Here is a 13896-nt window from a genome sequence, read left to right on the forward strand (position 1 = left end):
CAATCCAGAAACATAAGAATATGGATCTCAGGTCAAGGGCAATGAAGCAAGGCATTAACCAGGCACAAAGTATAAGAAAACATATTTGTACACTGGAATGGCCGATGACTATGTGTATTTAAACTCAACCACAATCCAGCCAAAAAGAACATTATGGATTGCAGAGATAGGGAATGATTAACTGGCACAACTGTTGACTAGACACAAGAGGGAGGCAAGGGGGATTTTTTTCCCTCTTTTTATAGACAACCAAAACATTGCAAAAATTGAAAACTTCCAACTCTTCTAGTCCAAAAGGGTAGAGTCTCTAGGCTACCACCGTCAACAGGAGGAGGTGCCTATAAGTCATTGGCCACTATTGCATTCTGTACAAGGCTCCAAAGAAGGACAGGGGACTCCTCAACATGTAAAAGCCTTAGAATAGTTTATTGAGTCTTCCAACACAGGCTAATCCATCCAATATACAGGCTGGCTAACGTGATTCACTTGGCCAGGAGCCTAGTCCAATGTTACCCCATGGTTGTCATGGTCAGGGGTCAGGCTCAGAGGCCAGTAGCTGTAGCAGTAGAGAGGCTCCCACCGACTAGCTGGATAAGTACACAAGCAGGCCACCCTGGCGGATGACGCGGGCTCACCCGATGTGTGGGGTCTAAGTACTGACTGGTATTCACCAGAGCTCCTTATGGTAGAGATGGTTTTACTGCGTGTCAGCACCAGGTCTCGGTCTTTAGGAACGCCCCACCAGGAGGTGAGCATTCCGGGGGCCAGATATAGCAGGTTGGGATCAAGCACAAGCGTAGTCAGTAAACAAGTCAAAGGTCGGTAACAAGTGGTTGGGATCAAGCGAAAGAGTAGTCAAGGAACAAGCCAAAGGTCAATAATGAGTGGTAGTGGAGATAAGGACAGCTGCAGGTACACAAAGGAGCAAGATATGAACTAGGAAAAGCACAATAATCTGGCAAACAGGAAGTCCAGGGGTATGGTTAAAATCAGGAAGTTCAAGGTTCACCAGAAACAAGGTATAAGACAAGGGTTCAGACAGCATGATGTTCACCATCTCAGGTAACTCAGCAAGGAGAGCTGCTGCCGGGTGTAGCAGAGACCGTAGGTTTAGATCCCGGTCCTGCCACCTAGTATGGATGGATGGAGTGATTATGGCAAAATCAGCAAATGCAGCAAAATTATTAATCTTCAGTAGGCAAGAACAAGGGGAAAATCTTATGTGTCTAGAAAAATCGCATAGTTATTCATCCAGCGAAACCTTAAGTGCTATCATTCTGTGTGAAGTCACCAAGATTCGCTCATGATTTTTCTCACAATGAATAAAGCTGTGGGTGTTGGGAAAAATCAAATATTCTTTGGTTCCACAAACCTTTCTGTTGGGCAAATGGTGCAAATGCAAATATTTGTTTTAATCAGAATATTGGCTCATCTACTGTACATACAGTATCTGAGAGGTAAAAATTGCTCAGCGCTTAAGGAACCCATAGTGACCTCTGGAGGAACCCTAGATATCCATGTAACTCTGGTTTAGTGTTATGATGTCCTGTTCTGTACTGTTGTAGGCATCTGATCTATCTTTAAAGCTGAGCTGTATAGTTCATATTCTGGTGACTACCTTTGGGCACATAAAGAGATTGGTCGCATAGAAATGATTCATCATTATACATCTGTAGCAACTCAACAATATTTTCTCTATTAAAGAAAACCATGGAAATCTGAAGTCCTGGTCATCACTTTGTGGTCGTTGGGAAGAATTATCCCTTACAGATAGCGAAAAAGATCAATGGTGTCAATGGTGTCAGTGGGAACATATCTGAGAGACCAAAATTGCCTATTGCTCCAGGAACCCATAGCAACCTCTGAAGGAACCCTAGAGTTCCATGGAACCCTGGTTGAGGAAAAATGCTCTTTACGCTTGTGGTCATTGGAAAGAATTACCACCTTACAGATAGCCAAAAAGATCAATGGTGTCAGTGGGAAGTGGGAATCTGAGAGGGAAAAATTGCCCATTGCTCAAGGAACCCCTAGCAACCTCTGGAGGAACCCTGGTTGAAAAGCCCTGGTTTAGAGATATGATGTCCTGGGCTGTCCTGTTGTTGGCATCTGATCTATCTTAAAAGCTGAGCTGTATAGTTCAAATTCTGGTGACTACCTTTAGACACATAAAGAGAATGGTTGCATTCCATAGAAATGATTCATCATCATACATCTGTAGCAACTCAACAATATTTTCTCTATAAAAGAAAACCATGGAAATCTGAAGTTCCAGCCATCACTTGTGGTCATTGTGAAGAATTACCACCTTATAGATAGCAAAAAAGGTCAATGGTGTCAGTGGGAACTTATCTGAGAGGCAATAATTGCTCATCACTCAAGAAATCCATAGCAACACTTGAAGGAACCCTAGAGTTCCATGGAATCCTGGTTGAGAAACCCTGGTTTAGAGATATGATGTCCTGGGCTGTCCTGTTGTAGGCATCTGATCTATCTTTAAAGCTGAGCTGTATAGTTTATATTCTGGTGACTACCTTTAGGCATAGAAAGAGTTTGGATGCATTCCATGGAAATGATTCATCATCATACACCTGTAGCAACTCAACAATATTTTCTCTATAAAAGAAAACCATGGAAATCTGAAGTTCCAGCCATCACTTGTGGTCATTGTGAAGAATTACCACCTTATAGATAGCAAAAAAGGTCAATGGTGTCAGTGGGAACTTATCTGAGAGGCAATAATTTCTCATCACTCAAGAAATCCATAGCAACACTTGAAGGAACCCTAGAGTTCCATGGAATCCTGGTTGAGAAACCCTGGTTTAGAGATATGATGTCCTGGGCTGTCCTGTTGTAGGCATCTGATCTATCTTTAAAGCTGAGCTGTATAGTTTATATTCTGGTGACTACCTTTAGGCATAGAAAGAGTTTGGATGCATTCCATGGAAATGATTCATTATACATCTGTAGCAACTTAACAATATTTTCTTTATTAAAGAAACCATGGAAATCCGAGGTCCCGGTCACCACACTGCTGCGGAAACACACGGGTTAATGGATTAAACAAAAAGTATTTGGGCCTTATTTTTTTTTTTTTTGTTTAGGAAGGGGCACATTTGGGTAATCGGGGGGAGGGAGAGAGGTACACAGTTCTAAAACAAACACCAAAAAATACCAAGAAAATGAAAATATAAACAGGGAGCCAGTAAGATAAACAGTGGAAACATTTCCTAGGTAAACAGATACTGGAGCGTTTTAAATATAATATTTCCTACCAACCATTCGCTCTCTGTATAAGTAAGGCCATCTGTTGTATGTGCTGTAGGCCTTGTCAGGATCACCAGACTCCACATGGAAAAGCCCCAGGTCACTGGCTCCGACTGATCCACTTCATGATTTCATTCTACCTAGGTTTAGCCCGGGAAGCTGAAGCCCCTTCAAACACGCTAATCCAGATTGCTGTATTCCGGCCAGCTGATATTGTTCCTAAATGTCACGCCGTGTCAACTTTTACTGTTTTCATCAGCAAACGTTAAGCTTTTCTTTCTTCCTCTTTCTTAAATGCTGGTGTATTAAAAGCATAAATCATGTCCTATTTACGTAATGGGGGTCTGGCACATATCACCTGTGGTTTACTAGGTTATAACCATACAGAGGGAAATTCTTCTCTAGGAAGTGATAACCCTCAATAAGATCCTTCTCCAGATGCTCAAGCTGCAGCTCCCCAGATTGGTTTTAAATCTCTTGGGTCATACTCTGCTCTTGATGTGCCCAAGTCTATTGGTTTCCTTAACCATGGCTAAGCTCATCCTTAATGCTTCTCCAGATTGTCATTGATAGGGCATCACTAGGACTTTTGTTGGGCATGTCCCTGCTGTAGCTCCAGCTTGTCGTTGATAGGATATCCCAATGGATTTATCAATAATTGTCTAGTTCAAGCTGCAGCTCCCCCAGATTGGTCTCAAAGCTCTTGGGCCTTACTCTGCTCTTGATGTGCCCAACTCTATGTGGTTTTCTTAACTATGGACAAGACCTCATTAGACTTCATGCAGATAAGCTCATCCCTACTGCTTCTCCAGATTGGCATTGACAGGGCATCACTAGGACTCTTTTGGGGCATTTCCCAAATGTAACTCCAGCTTGTTGTTGACAAAAATATCTCTATGGCAGGCTTTTTCAACCTCTTTACCCCAGAGGAACCCCTAAAATAATTTTCAGGTCTCAGGCAACCCTTACTGAAATCAGTTCATCTGAGGACAATAGGAAAAATGCCTCACACATTGGTAGTTAGTGTAAAGAATAAAACCCTTACAGTGGTGGTCAGAATGCTACCCTTACACATAAATAAAAAGATCATTGGTGTCATGCTGCTGGCTTTGCCAAATGGCGTTGGCTCTGGAACTTTGCAGGCACCATTAAATAAGAGGTCTATAAGCTACAGCTCAATGAACCCCCAGCAACCTCTGGTGGAACCCTAGTTCAGAATGCCTGCCCTAAGAGTTTATCAGTGATCTTCTTGTTCCCCTCAAATGGCAATTTCACTCATTTCTCTCTCTGGGCTTCCCTGCAGGCATTGGGTGGAGATACCTATGTATGAAATGCTTTATTGACGTTTGAATAAATGTACCAAGAGGAGCTAACGTTGGGGTGTGGCTTTTATCACTTTTCATTCCATAATGGTGAGCAGAGATGGGCTACAGGAGCTGGCACCCTGACTGTTGGTGGATTGCAGGAGGAGTGAGTTTGGAGCAGTGTTAAGGCATTGGGTATGTTTCTGCTTCCCTGAGGGTAACCTCCACCTTCCATCATCAAGGCCACCAGTTTGGCTAATTACACCTGCTATCTGGCCCCGGCTGCTTTTCTAGTGGCCCAGACCATCTCTAGACCAGTAGACTTTCATTCAAAATATTTGTATGGGAAAATCATTTGTCAGAGCTTTCGATGTTGCCATCACGGAGTCAACTAATTTTGCTTGAAAGCCCTTAAAATTTCATTCAGACCTGCTACTTGGATGGAATCCCAACAGGTCTCCTCTTTAAAATATGTATGGTTTTCCCCAAATGAAAACTACATTCTCCATTAGAATTTCATTCATTTGTTAGTTCGAGAAAAAATTTCCATCCCGCTCTTTCAGATTTCCTCATCACTATGGTTGAAAACCATTGTGGATTTGATCCTGCTAACCATTGTACATTTACCTAATGGTGTATGGTGGCCTCCTTTTGCTTTGATGAAGAGGGTTCATCCCTTGAAACCCGTCAGCCCTATGCTTTTATAAAGAGGATTCACCCCTTTAAACGCATTGACCCTATGCTCTGATGAGGAAGGTTCATCCCTTGACACACATTAGCCCTATCCTCTAATGAAGAGGGTTCATCCCTTACAACACGTTAGCTCTATGCTCTGATGAAGAGGGTTTTTCCTTTGAAAGACGTTGGCCCTATGTTCTGATGAAGAGGATTTATCCTTTGAAACACGTTAGCCCTATGCCCTGATGCAAAGGGTTCATCCCTTGAAATGCATTGGCCCTATACTGTGATGAAGAAGGTTCATCCCTTTAAACATTTTGGCCCTATGCTCTGATAAAGAGGGTTTATCCCTTGAAACACATTGGCCCTATGCTCTGATGAAGAAGGTTCTGTCAGAAACCATGAAATCAGGCTGAGACAGAAGTACAGTTAAATCACACTTGTTTAATAATAAAAGTAAAAAGAACAAACGTAGTTAAAACATAGCCAAAGTTCGGTAACCGGAACGGATAGTCAGCCAAGCCAGAAGTCAGGGATCAATGCAGTGGAACAGCAAGCAGGATCTGGAACCAGAAGGGATTTCAGCAAAGCAAGTCTTGAACAGGATTGCAGGAGAATGTTTCTGTGATGTTGAACAAGGCGAAGGCAGAGATTCACTGGGCTGAACGGCTTAAGTAGGCAGGACTGACGAGCAGGATATCACCAACAGCTGAGTACCTGTGGAGAGATGGGAGCTGGCAATTAGCCGACAGCTGAGCGGCCAGCTCAGAGAAGGAAGGGCTGAGCCCAGCCCCGACAGGTTAATTCCTTGAAACATGTTGGCCCTATGCTCTGATGAAGAGGGCTTATCCATTGAAACACATTAGTCCTATGTGTCTGATGAAGAAGGCTTATCCCTGGAAACATGTGCACCCTGTACTCTGATGAAGATGTTTTATCCCTTGAAACATGTTAACCTTATGCTCTGATGAAGAGGGTTCATCCCATGAAACGGGTTGGCCCTATACTCTGATGAAGAGGGTTCATCCCTTGAAACGCGTTGGCCCTATAATCTGATGAAGAAGGTTCATCCCTTGAAAAGTGTTATCTGGCGAGTCTTGGTGACGCCCCAGTTATGGCTTTGAGAGCTACCCTGCCACTCGGGTCTGGCCTATATCGCTGTTTTAGCCTTTGGCCATTGTGAGTATGTTCTCATACTTTTTCCTTGGTAAATAAAGTTTCATTTGGTAATGCGTTAGGACTTTGCGCCCTTTTGTTTTTCTGTACGTCTGTCTCCTCTACATGCATTTCATCTGTATATTCAGCTGTTTGGCTGGAGTTCAGCTATAGGAAGAATGAACCATGAAATGAAGATCAGGAATCTTTCTAATGATATGAAGGAAGAAATCCTGGCGTTGTACCTTCAGCTACTTCAATTACGTGTATTTGAAAACCTTCCATATGAAAATGGCTGTGTACTTTAACAAACTTCAAATAACATATAATGAGCGTTACTGTTGACGTGGGTTGTGTTCAAAATGCTTTTACCTCCGATGTAATCACAGCAATGAGGACTGCTACAGAAAACAAAAACTACTGAAAAATAAAAGAATCAAATACGTTTTGCATCAGGGTTCTATGAAACCCCATCGAACTGGCGGATCCATTGGCAGTTAATACGGTAAAATACACGTATAGCAATGTCCTATAGCACCCATGTTGAAATGGCCCTTTATATAAGGTGCAAATTACTTAATCAACATAAGTTGCAACATAAGTTCCTCCTGCTGAAGTGCCCAAGGTGGCCACCTCTTCTGCCCACCCATCAGTCCACCCCATTAATCCTCATTAATTATAATAGAAGGAGGTGTATCTACCTTAACAATTTTCTTTTTTAAAATCTATAAAAAACCAGTCACTAAAATCTCATATATACTATGTTTAGGTCATTCCAAAAGTTGTTTTAGTCGTTTCACCACTTCAGGTCACGCACCAGTACATCCCCTATGGAGCTGAGCAGCAGATCACAGAGTGAGAAGGTCTTTTTTTGGCTGCCCATGTTGCTGTCTGGTAATGTGGTCAATGTCTTTTGGGTCCATCAGCGGGGGGCTCTCACAGAGTCCTTCAGACTTCCATAGGGGCATGGTGGCATGGTGACATCATTATTTCTTGTAGATTATAGAGTGGGAACTGGGAAGGTCCTTCTTTGGATGCCCGTGTTGCTGCCTGGTAATGTGGACAATGTCTGTTGGGTACATCAGATGGGGTTCTCACAGGGTCCTTAAGACTTCTGTCGTGGCATGGTGACATCATTCTTCTTTGTAGATTATAGAGTGGGAAGGTCTCTCTTTGGGTTCCCTCATTGCTGCCTGGTAATGTGACAATATCTGTTGAGTCCATCAGCGGGTTTCTCACAGGGACCTTATGACTTCCGTGATAGCATGGGGACATCATTCTTTTCTGTAGATTATAGAGTGGGAAGGTCCTTCTTTGGTTGCCCATGGAGAATTTCTATTGGGTCCATCAGCTGGGGTTCTCACAGGGTCCTTAAGACTTCTGTCGTGGCATGGTGACATCATTCTTCTTTTTAGATTATAGAGTGGGAAGATCCTTTTTTGGTTGCCCATGTTGCTGCCTAGCAAGTTGGACAATGTCTCTTGGGTCCATCAGCGGGTTTCTCACAGGGTTGGTCCTTAAGACTTCCGTGGTGGCATGGTGATATTATTTTTTTTTTGTAGATTATGGAGTGGGAAGGTCCTTCTTTGGGTGCCCATGTTGCTGCCCGTTAATGTGGACAATGTCCATTGGGTCCATCAACAGGGTTCTCACAGGGCCCCTAAGACTACCATGGTGGTATGGTGACATCATGGTGAGGGTCTGTAACAAGGCCGGTCAGTGGAGGGACTAGATTGAGAATCACTGGTCCTCACTGCAGGAAGAGGCAACATGGATGGTCCAACGTCAGTAGATTTAGGTACATTAAAAGGATCTAAGGAAGGTTTTTTTATGGGAATGAGAGGGAAGAATTTGGCGACCCTTCCATAAAAGACCTTGTTGAAGCACTTCCTGTTATGGGGTGGCAATGGTCTCCTCTTATTTTGCTCCTGTATTGTCACCCATTGGAGACTACAATGGGCTGAGCTGACACATATTACATAGGCATGGTCAATTATATGTACTGTAGACATGTGCAGAATGGAAACATTTGTTTTGTTTTGTTTTGTTTCGGATAGATTCGTTATGTTACTAATTCAGTTCTGCTGATTCGTTTCAGAATTCATATAATTTCGTTTTGTTTATTCATTTTCTAGCGAATTCCAAATTTTCAGAACAATTTGAATTTGGAACAGTCGAAAAGTGATAGACCGATCCAAATTTTTATTTATTTATTTATTTCAGGTACTTATATAGCGCCGTCAATTTACGCAGCGCTTTACATATACATTGTACATTCACATCAGTCCCTACCCTCAAGGGGCTTACAATCTAAGGTCCCTAACTCACATTCATACATACTAGGGACAATTTAGACAGGATCTAATTAACCTACCAGCATGTCTTTGGAGTGTGGGAGGAAACCGGAGTACCCGGAGGAAACCCACGCAGGCACAGGGAGAACATGCAAACTCCAAGCAGGTAATGTCGTGGTTGGGATTTGAACCAGTGACCCTTCTTACTGCTAGGTGAGAGTGCTACCACTGCACCACTGTGCCGCCCAAATTCTGTGTAAAGAGCGGGCCAGGAAGCTGGCTGCCGCATCCTTACCAAACGATGACTCATCAGCTGTCAGCGGGTTTCTCCCGCTGACAGCTGCAATGTCAACAGAAATGCCGGCAATGAAAAATGCAGAAAAAAAATACCGTGGAGGTCCCCCCACTATTCATACCAGGCCCTTTGGGTCTGGTGTGGATTTTAAGGAGAACCCCACGTCAATTTTTTTTACAAAATGGCATGGGGGTCACCCCCAAAAGCCATACCAGACTCTTATCTGAGCATGCAGCCCAGGATTCCAGGAAAGGGGAGGGGAGGGGGAATGAGCGAGCATCTTCTGAACCACACCAGGCCACATGCCCAAAACATGGGGGGGTGGGTGCTTTGGGGCAGGAGGAGTCTGGTATAGATTTTAAGGAGAACCCCATGCCACATTTTTTTTTTAATAACATGAAGGCTATTTACCCTCAGATAAGGGTTTGGTATGGATTTTAAGGAGAACCCCACGCCATTAAAAAAAAAAAAAAATTGGCGTGGGGTTCTACTTAAAGTTCACACCAGACCCAAAGGGCCTGGTATGGATAGAGAGGGGGGGGGCTATCCATACCAGGCCCTTTTGGTCTGGTGTGGATTTTAAGTAGAACCCCACGCCAGTTTTTTTTTTTTAAATGGCGTGGGGTTCTCATTAAAATCTATACCAAACCCTTATCTGAGGGTAAATAGCCTTCATGTTATTAAAAAAAATGTGGCGTGGGGTTCTCCTTAAAATCCATACCAAACCCTTATCTGAGCATGCAGCCTGGCAGGCGAGGAAAGGGGTACCACATGCCTCCAACATGGGAGGTGGGTGCTTTTGGGGCTCCCCCCTGCCCCAAAGCACCTGGTCCCCATGTCGTTTTTTTTTTGACCGATTCAAATTCGAATAGTTCTGTAAATTTGGAATTCGTTCCGATACATCCGAATCTCCAAATAATGAAAGATTTGGCAATCGTCTATGACACCTAGTGAAATGAAATGTCACCCAGAGCTACAGTATATTAATATATAATAATATATTCATGGCGCGACCTCTACAGGAGTGGAGGAGGTCCTGCATGTCCATCCTCTGAGTCATTAAGCCGTATGCGTAATCTAACGACCATTTGTTGTTGGGATTACCGGCTGGTTAAACATTTATTTCTGTTGTGTTTTAGTGAATGGGAAGAAGCTCAGTCTAGCTCTTTGTCTAGTGATATTACATCAGAGGACGTATGAAAGATAAAAAAAAAAGCCAGTCTGCTCCCTGTCCATGATAATGGGCTACCCAGAGGTCACCTTACATTAGACGGAAGCCAGCGTGCTCCTGAAAATTATTCATCGCTGGCTATTAATATTCATAAAACTATATTCTTTAGACCCACATCACAGCTGTGTTTGCCAAGCACTTTATGTTTTTTTTTTTTTTGCTCGAAGTCATCGCCTTCATTAAAACCGGTTTAATTATTGATTTGTAATTTAAAATACATTTACACTTTGTACAAACATAGCGGCTGTGGGAAGAAAAATCCTAAACCTCAAACAGGCCGGCGGACGATCGCCCAGGGTAGAAGATACTTACTAAGACGCTTGGTGGGATGGAGCTTTAGTACATGGGATGAATGCAGGCTCAGGCCGGACCTCCCTAACCCGGTGGGTCCCTGGTGGGTCCCTGGTGCCCCATTTTTATTGTGGTTGAGGCAGCCCTAAGTAGGAATACGTTTGAAGAGGAAAAATATCATCAAAAGGGACATCTTCCAACGGTTAACATAAAAATAAAACGATACAATGCCAGCTTCCGAGTCTCTGCGACGCTCTTCTTGGGCTTATTTACAGATAAAAGCAGCCTTTTATATTTTTGTGCTTTCAGCACTCAATGATGTTTTGCCATTACCGACACGTTCCTAGAGTACAGTGCTCACATTTCCCCCACGCATCTCTGGCACAATTGCTGAATTAAGCTTTCACATTTTTCCTTTTGCATCCATTATTTCGATTTCTATTTGATGGACAGGCAGAATTTAAAATCAATTAGAGTGCCATATACTGCGCCGGGGGGTCTTCTGGCTCGCATTTACCGGCCACGGTTGCAAAGTCAAAGGGGGTCCGTCCTTCGGCATGCCATGTCTTGTTTTCTTCTTCTGAAAAAACTTTATTGTAACATGGATAATAACTTCATCATACCAAGTCCAACCTCACTGCCCACCACCAGACCCTGCTCCTTCTCCTCTGATGCGTTTTACCCAGCCAGGACTTCAAGTGCATTTTCACCATCGACAGTCAGGCTTGAGAAACCCCCACTATTCACCACTCAGCCATAACATTCTGACCACTGACAGGTAAAGTGGATACCATTGATTATCTTGTTCAAAAGGACATCTGTAAGTGGGTGGGATAAATGAAGTGAACATGTTGTCCATGAAGTTTATGTGTTGAAAGCAGAAAATATCACCAAGCCTAAGGATTTGAGGAACTTTGACAAGGGCCAAATTGTAATGTCTAGACAACTGGGTCAAACTACTCCAAAACTGCAGGTCTTGTGGGATGTTCCCAGTCTGCCGTGGTCAGGAGCAACTAAAAGTGGTCCAAGGAAAGAAAACTGGCCAACCGATAATAGGGTCATGGGCGGCCAAGGATCATTGATGGAGGTGGAGCTCACTGATGAAGGTGGGGAGGGAACGCTCATTGATGGAGGTGTGGGGGGGTAATTGATGGAGGTGGAGAGGGAAGGCTTATTGATTGAGGTGGAGAGGAAAGTCTCATTGATGGAGGTGGAGAGGGAAGACTTATTGATGGAGGTGGGCAGCAGCTGCTCATTGATTGAGGTGTGTGTGTGGGGGGGGTCATTGATGGAGGTGAGAGGGGGAAGGCTCATTGATGGAGGTGGAGAGGGAAGGCTCATTGATTGAGGTGGGGAGGGAAGACTCATTGATAGACATGTGCAGCCAAGGCTCATTGATGGAGGTGGAGAGGGAAGGCACATTGATGGAGGTGGGAAGGCTCATTGATGGAGGTGGGCGGCCAAGGCTCATTGATGGAAGTGGGGGAGGGAAGGTTCATTGATGGAGGTGGGTGGCCAAGGCTCATTGATGGAAGTGGGGAAGGGAAGGTTCATTGATGGAAGTGGGTGGCCAAGGCTCATTGATAGAAGTGGGGGAGGAAAGGTTCATTGATAGAGGTGGAGAGGAAGGCTCTTTGATTGAGGTGGGCAACCAAGGCTCATTGATGGAGGTGGGGAGGGAAGGCTGGCCCATGTAGTCCATTAGAAGAGCTACTGGAGCTCAAATTGCTGAAAAAGTGAATGCTGGTTCTGATAGAAATGTGTCAGAAGACACAGAGCATTGCAGTTTGTTGCATATGGGGCTGTGTAACTGGAGACTGGTCAGAGTGCCCATGTTGACCCATGTCCACAGCCAAAAGTGATTACAATTGGCACGTAAGCATCAGAACTGGACCATAGAGCAATGGAAGAAGGTGGCCTAGACTGATTAATTCAAGAATGGTTTATGGAACCCAACAAGGAGTTTGAGGTGTTGACATGGCCTCCAAATTCTCCAGATCTCAATCCAATTGAGCATCTGTGGGATGTGCTGGAAAAACAAGTCTGATCCATGGAGGCCCCACGTCGCAACTTACAGGACTTAAAGGATCTTCTACTGACAGCTTGGTGCCAGATACCACAGCAAACCTTCAGGGGTCTAATGGGGTCCATGCCTTGATGGATTAGGGCTGTTATAACCAGACCGGTCAGGGTGTCCATGCTGACCCATGTCCACAGCCAAAAGTACCTTCAATGGGCAGGTGAACATCAGAACTGCACCATGGAGCTATGGAAGGAGGTGACTTGGTCTGATGAATTCAAGAATGGTTTGAGGAACACAACAATGAGTTTGAGATGTTGACTTGCCCTCCAAATTCTCCAGATCTCATTCCAAATGAGCATCTGTGGGATGTGCTGTAAAAACAAGTCCAATTCATGAAGGCCCCACCTCCGAACTTACAGGACTTAAAGTGATTGTAAACCCACAAAAAAAAAAACCCTGCAAGACCGCTGGTAACAGCACGTCAGTGGAAGCAACAGGACGGACGTGCCATTACTTCAGTGCGCATCTACAGATGCCGTTGGCACATGCTGATACAGGGCATATCTCCTAAACCATGCAGGTTTAGGAGATATCCAGGGTAGCTACAGGTAAGCCTTATTATAGGCTTACCTGTAGTAAAAAGTGGATTGTAAGGGTTTACAACCACTTTAAAGGACCTGCTACCGATGGCTTGGTGCCAGATACCACAGCATACTTTCAGAAGTCTAGTGGGGTCCATGCCTTGATGGGGCAGGGCTGTTATGGCCAGACCAGTCGGGATGCCTATACTGACCCATGTCCATAGCCAAAAGTACCTACAATGGGTAGGTGAGCAACAGAACTGGACCATGGAGCAATGGAAGAAGGAGGCCTGATCTGATAAATTCAAGAATGGTTTGAGGAACACGAGTTTGAGATGTTGACTTGGCCTCTAAATTCTCTAGATGTCAAGCCAATCAAGCATCTGTGGGATGTGCTGTAAAAACAAGTCCAATCTAAGGAGGCCCCACCTTGCAACTTACAGGACTTAAAGGACCTGCTACTGATCACACACATAGGTTAGACTTGATGGACTTGTGTCTTTTTTCAACCTCACCTACTATGTAACTATGTAACTATGATGGCTTGGTTGCAGATACCACAGCATACCTTCAAAGGTCTAGTGGGGTCCATCCATACCTTGATGGGTCGGGGCTGTTATAGCAGCAACATACTCAATAATATTGCTTTGGGTGCCTACATAATATTAAGTGGGTGGTCATATCGATGTAAGTTTGTAATGTGTTCTCTGGGCAGAAGGAGGGCAGGTGACCAAGCCTTGTCCCTCCATCTCCAGTAGAGAAAAGTCAGGTCACAGGGCC

The sequence above is a fragment of the Aquarana catesbeiana genome, linkage group LG09 (assembly GCF_042186555.1).
Source record: "Aquarana catesbeiana isolate 2022-GZ linkage group LG09, ASM4218655v1, whole genome shotgun sequence".
Taxonomy (NCBI): Eukaryota; Metazoa; Chordata; class Amphibia; order Anura; family Ranidae; genus Aquarana; species Aquarana catesbeiana.